This window comes from Salvelinus fontinalis, chromosome 12 (genome assembly GCF_029448725.1).
Source record: "Salvelinus fontinalis isolate EN_2023a chromosome 12, ASM2944872v1, whole genome shotgun sequence".
NCBI lineage: Eukaryota > Metazoa > Chordata > Actinopteri > Salmoniformes > Salmonidae > Salvelinus > Salvelinus fontinalis.
Window position 1 is genome coordinate 30,627,784 of NC_074676.1, and position 6,912 is coordinate 30,634,695.

The following is a 6,912-nucleotide window of genomic DNA, read 5'->3' on the forward strand; positions in this document are numbered from 1 at the left end:
ACAAAAGGGAAAATAAATATAAATGATATTTACAATGGTGTTTGTTCTTCACTGGTTTCCCTTTTCTTTTGGCAATGGGTTACAAACCTTGCTGCTGTGAATGCACACTGTGGTATTTCACCCAATAGATATGGGAGTTTAGCAAAATTTTATTTGTTTTTGAATTCATTGTTGGTCTGTGTAATCTGAGGAAAATATGTGTCTCTAATATGGTCATACATTTGGCAGGAGGTTAGGAAGTGCAGCTCAGTTTCCACCTAATTTTGTGGGCAGTGTCTGCCTTCTCAATAGCAAGGCTATGCTCACTGAGTCTGTAAAAAGTAAAAGATTTCCTTAATTTTGGGTCTGTTTAGGGACAAATAGCATTCTATTTTTTTCAGTTTTTTTTGTAAATTCTTTCCAATGTGTCAAGTAATTATCTTTTTGTTTTCTCATGATTTGGTTGTGTCTAATTGTGTTGCTGTCCTTGGGCTCTGTGGGGTCTGTTTGTGAACAGAGCCCCAGGACCAGCTTGCTAGGGGCTCTTCTCCAGGTTCATTTCTCTGTAGGTGATGGCTTTGTTATTGAAGGTTTGGGAATCACTTCCTTTTAGGGGGCTGTAGAATTTAATGGATCTGGGGACTGTAAAATATCTGAACACTATGAAGGTGATACGTGCACACACACACTCAATTACATGCTCATTTACACTCACAGATACATACACACTTGATCTCTCTGTCTTCTCTCTATTGTCTAACTTTCTATAATTCAATATGTTTCTTGTTTGTCTATCTTTTGTATGTCTTAGTCTACATGTTTATTTATGTTTACAACAAGCAATGGGAAGATATCAGAACAGGAACATAGTAATGCAAGGTCTCTTTCATAATCATGTGAAACATCAATTGCTATGGAAATGCTGGGATGTGTTTTTCTATGAATACGATCTTTAATGTGATTATGATGTTGATACTATATGGATTACTATTATCATCCTGAATATTAAGGCTGCACTCATATCATGTTAAACACAGACACTCAGCCATGAAATTGCTAGAACCTGTTTCTTGAAATCTAAACATCAGACATTTGAAATCTGTTTTTGACTGTCATGATACCTCTTATGGCAGTAATTTTACAGCCACTGATTATGGTCAATTTAGACTGAGAATAGTATTTAGTTATGGTAAGGGATGAAATAGGTATAGCTATTTGTAATTGTAACGGTTTAGCAGATAATAAGGAAAGACGATACGACTTTACGTGGCTAAAAGAAAAGGAATATTAAATATACTCTTTACAGGAAACTCACTCTACATCTTAAGATGAAGGCGGGGGAAAATGTCCTGTTGTAGACAAAGGAACTCAAAGGGTGTGATGATACTAATTAACAAAAATGTTGATCCGAATGTGAAAACAGTCAGGAATGATCTGCAAGGAAGGTGGACTCTTGAATATGAAAGTGGATGAAAATCAGATTTGTGTCATTAATCTATATGGTCCAAATCAGGATGATTTGACACTTCTTCTAAAATATTTATAATCTATTGAGTTTACAGGTTACAGGCAACAAACGATCAAATCATTATGGTGGGAGATTATTACACAGTGTTAAGTACCTCAATGGACCGTAAAGGAAATCACTCTACAAAGTGTGATATAATCGTGCCCTTAAGGAGATCACAAATATTATGGACACATTAGAAATAGAGGATATTTGGAGACTAAAAAACCCGACCTAGTGAGATATACATGGAGGAGACTTAATCAAGCTAGTCGTCTTGAGTACTTTCTTGTCTCTTTCTCTCTTGCATCAAATGTTTAAAAAAGTATTGATAGGAAACAGAATGAGATCGGACCATCATCTAATTGGCCTTCACATAACTCCTGCAGAATTTCTACTTGGACGGGGATGTTGGAAATGTAATCATAGTCTACTGGAGGACAATTTGTTCTTAACTAAGACAAAATAATTCATAACAGAATTTTCCCAGTACAATATAGGTTCAGGAAATCCCCATATTGTGTGGGATACCTTTAAATGTACCTTCAGAGGTCATTCAATTCAATATTTTTCAGTAAAGAAAAAACAGTTTCTGTCTAAAGAGACAAGAGTAACAAGGGTAGGTAGCATAAAAATTGTACTACAGAGATACAAAACAAGTTAGAGGAAGAAAAACAACTGGAGGAACTTATTCAAGATCTTATGTAATCTGTTACAAAAATTAAGCAAACTGGATGGAATATGGAGAAAAATGCACAAAATTCTTCCTGAATCTTCTACACAGGAACACTATCAAAAATAATTTGCAGAAGCAATATGACATCTTATTACAATCTGTTCATACACACCCCCAGGAAGAATATTACATTTAAAAAAAAAAGTGATCACTTACATATGGTCATTTTCACATTTTCATGATTTCTTAGAATGTTTGGAAATTACGTATAGTAAGGCATTTGTGAAAATTCGATAGCAATATAAAGTGGCTTGCGAAAGTATTCACCCCCTTGGCAGTTTTCCTATTTTGTTGCCTTACAACCTGGAATTAAAATGGATTTTGGGGGGGGTTGTATCATTTGATTTACACAACATGCCTACCACTTTACTGCAAAATATTTTTGTGAAACAAACAAGAAATAAGACCCAAAAAAAAGAAAACTGCATAACTATTCACCCCCCCAAAGTCAATACTTTGTAGAGCCACCTTTTGCAGCAATTACAGCTGCAAGTCTCTTGGGGTATGTCTCTAAAAGCTTGGCACATCTAGCCACTGGGATTTATGCCCGTTCTTCAAGGCAAAACTGCTCCAGCTCCTTCAAGTTGGAGGGGTTCTGCTGGTGTACAGCAATCATACAACAGATTCTCAATTGGATTGAGGTCTGGGCTTTGACTAGGCCATTCCAAGACATGTAAATGTTTCTCCTTAAACCACTCAAGTGTTATTTAGCAGTATGCTTAGGGTCATTGTCCTTCTGGAAAGTAAACCTCCGTCCCAGTCTAAAATCTCTGGAAGACTGAAACAGGGTTCCCTCAATAATTTCCCTGTATTTAGCACCATCCATCATTCCTTAAATTCTGACCAGTTTCCCAGTCCCTGCCGATGAAAAACATCCCGACAGCATGATGCTGCCACCACCATGCTTCACTGTGGGGATGGTGTTCTCGGGGTGATGAGAGGTGCTGGGTTTGTGCCAGAAATAGTGTTTTCTTTGATGGCCAGAAAGCTACATTTTAGTCTCATCTGACCAGAGTACCTTCTTCCATATGTTTGGGGAGTCTCCCACATGCCTTTTGGCAAACACCAAACGTGTTTGCTTACTATTTTCTTTAAGCAATGGCTTTTTTCTAGCCACTCTTCCATAAAGCCCAGCTCTTTGGAGTGTACGGCTTAAAGTTGTCCTATGGACAGATACTCCAATCTCTGCTGTGGAGCTTTGCAGCTCTTTCAGGATTATCTTTGGTCTCTTTGTTGCCTCTCTGATTGCCTTCCTTGCCTGGTCCGTGAGTTTTGGTGGGCGGCCCTCTCTTGGCAGGTTTGTTGTGGTGCCATATTCTTTCAATTTATTAATAATGGATTTAATGGTGCTGCATGGGATGTTCAAAGTTTCAGATATTTCTTATAACCCAACCCTGATCTGTACTAATCCACAACTTTGTCCCTGACCTGTTTGGAGAGCTCCTTGGTCTTCGTGGTGCTGCTTGGTTAGTGGTACCCCTTGCTTAGTGGTGTTGCAGACTCTGGGGCCTTTCTGAACAGATGTGTATAAACACTGAGATCATGTGACAGATCATGTGACACTTAGATTGCACACAGGTGGACTTTATTTAACTAATTATGTGACTTCTGAAGGTAATTGGTTGCACCAGATCTTATTTAGGGGCTTCATAGCAAAGGGGAATACATATGCACACACCACTTTTCAGTTTTTTATTTTTTAGAATTTTTTTAAACAAGTAACTTTTTTCATTTCACTTAACCAATATGGACAATTTTTTTCATTACATGAAATCCAAATAAAAATATTTTTAAATTCCAGGTTGTAATGCAACAAAATAGGAAAAACGCCAAGGGGGATGAATACTTTTGCAAGGCACTGTAGAGTGGGAAAGCGTTTGGACAATTAATAGACACTGCGGTAAAAGGAAACAAATAAGGACTGGAGTCTACACAGACCGGTGCTCTATAGCCAATTCAGAGCTGCAGTAGGCCTTTATACAAACAAGCCATTTGCCACACGGGCCTGCGATCATTCAATTTGAACTCGACTGTGTGTTTACAGGCAGTTGCAACAGCGCGACATTAGATCATGAGAACGCATTCAACAAAAGCCACAAAATACACCTGAAAGGATTTCTGCAAATATGTAAACACCACCTCTTACACTTGGGAACTGTACAGTCCTATAGATCAAACAACCATGACAAGGTAGGCTCTCTCGCCCTCAGTTATGCACATCAACAATATCAACAACTAATGCTGGTCAGAGCAAGATGAGCTAAACTCTAACGAAGGAACATAAGATATACCATCTCTAACTTTTTCAGTTAGTTGGCTGTCAAAATTGCACTAGTAAACAATGGGGAATTGTAGCCTCCTCGTCCTTCTGCAGCTTGTCTGCCAATTCATGCTTGTCCCAACCAAGCACCCAAGCTAACTGGCTAAAGTTGGCTAGCTTGCTAGCTAGCTACTTCCAGACACAAATGAGAGAACACCTCACTCTGACCATTTTGCTCACCGTAGCAGAGCTGGTTAGGCTGTTTACATGTTATCTAGAGTGTTCTTGACTAACTATTACTTTTTTTGTCTATGTGTACTGACACCGGTCATATTCAGCGGGTGTTGCACATTTGTAAATTCATCAGTTGTTCTGCGCTCTGGCACACTCAGATGAGAGTGCTCTGATATCGAAGTACAGTAGCTAGCCAGAGTGAATTTCCTCATGCAAGAGATATGCTAACTGGATAACAGTTGTTCAAGTTCTTGCTAGCTAACCAAATGACACCTGCATCTCTAGCTGTGTACAGTATAGCCACCGAAAAATTATATGAAGGGAAAAAGTCAGTCACTTGCCCCCTCACTCCTTCAATGGCATGACATGACATCCTCCTCGCAGCTATCTAGCTATCTATCCAGCTAACGTTAGGCTCTGTGTTTTTAGTTTGCTACATAAATAGATAAGCTAGCCGATTAGCCATGTTATGACAGGTGATCATTGCCCTTGCTAGTTTGAGTGTATTGACATTCTGTCACGTCCTGACCATAGTGCTTATGGGTTTTGCTTGTTTTAGTGTTGGTCAGGACGTGAGCTGGGTGGGCATTCTATGTTGTGTGTCTAGTTTGTCTGTTTCTGTGTTCAGCCTAATATGGTTCTCAATCAGAGGCAGCTGTCAGTCGTTGTCCCTGATTGAGAATCATATATAGGTGGCTTGTTTTGTGTTGGGATTTTGTGGGGGGTATTCTCCTGTGTCAGTGTTTGTGCCACACGGGACTGTGACGGTTAGTACGTTTGTTGTTTTGTATTCTTGTCTAGTTTTCATGTCATTAAATTATGGAAACTTACCACGCTGTACATTGGTCCTCTGATCCTTCTCGCCTCTCCTCGTCCGATGAGGAGGACGACTTAGACTGCCGTTACACATTCCCAGCCTTAGTTACATTCGTCTGTTTTTGTCCAGAATATTGAGTCATTTAAACTGAAACAGTGCATCCTGAATGGAGGCAGCAAACAATGTACCAGGCCAGCTGTGATTTACAACCTGATAGCAATATTTTTTAGACTACAAATAAATGTATTGGTGAATTATATTAATTATGCATTGAACTGCGTCCATCTATTCTGCCAACAAAGCCTTAGTGTACAGCATGGAAAGTTGACTCAAATACATTGGCGGCATCTTATACCTATTCAGGTATAGGCGGCATCTTGCCGAGGACAGCACGGGGGCCTGCACAAAAAAAATCCTAATGTTGACATTTGCGCGATCGGTTTTCTATTGCTCATTTGCACATCACGTCAATGATATCATGTCACTGTGTGGGACTGTGGGTCAATTAACCTTGTCGGAGTGGGTGCCCTGATTCTAGTTTGTGAGCTAGACAGGCTACTGCCTAGGAAGGTCTCCCACTCAGAAGTATGAGATGCGGAGGGGGGCGGGGGTAGGTTGACCTCAGATTCCCCCGCTCCCCTACCTCGGGCTTCCAGTGGGGAGACCTATCAAATAGCGCACCTCTAACTTTGTACAGTATTAATGCAATTAGTCAAATCAGTCACACTACGAAATGCTACCAAATAAACCACAATTCATTCATAATACTGCGAATATATAGTTTCACAGATACGTTGTTGCATTTTTTTCTGGTTTGTGCGAAATCGTTAAGAATAATATAAAACCAGTCTGCACACCACAAAGGTGAATTGGTTTAGTCTTGACTCTTGGTTGACAGTGTTGCGGGATGGGTAATGTATTGATGCTTGAGTGCCAAGTCAACACAAATTTGTTTCTATTTGTTTTTGTTACTTCTTTTTTATATTTACGAGGCTTGTTTTTTAAATAAATTTTTATATTTATATCGTTTTAAATGTTATGATTATTTATTTGTGTTGATCCAAATGTCTGAATAAAAATTAGTTTGTGCAGAATGGTGCTTTTGTTGGGGGGGTTCACCCAGGGAGCCAAGCTAGAACCGCCACTGCTCAAATATAGTCTATTTTTAAAACCTCATATAAAACTGGTTTTGTTGCATGAACTGGAAATTTTGACTGATATTATGATTGTATGTTTGTTTCATATCTGCAATGTAATTAAAACACTGTCAGTTCCACTTTAAACTTTAGATTGGGAAATGCTTAATGGTTGTATTTTTGTATTCTTATGAATACAAAAAGCATTGGATACAAAACACTTTGAAGTGCGTGGAAATGTTA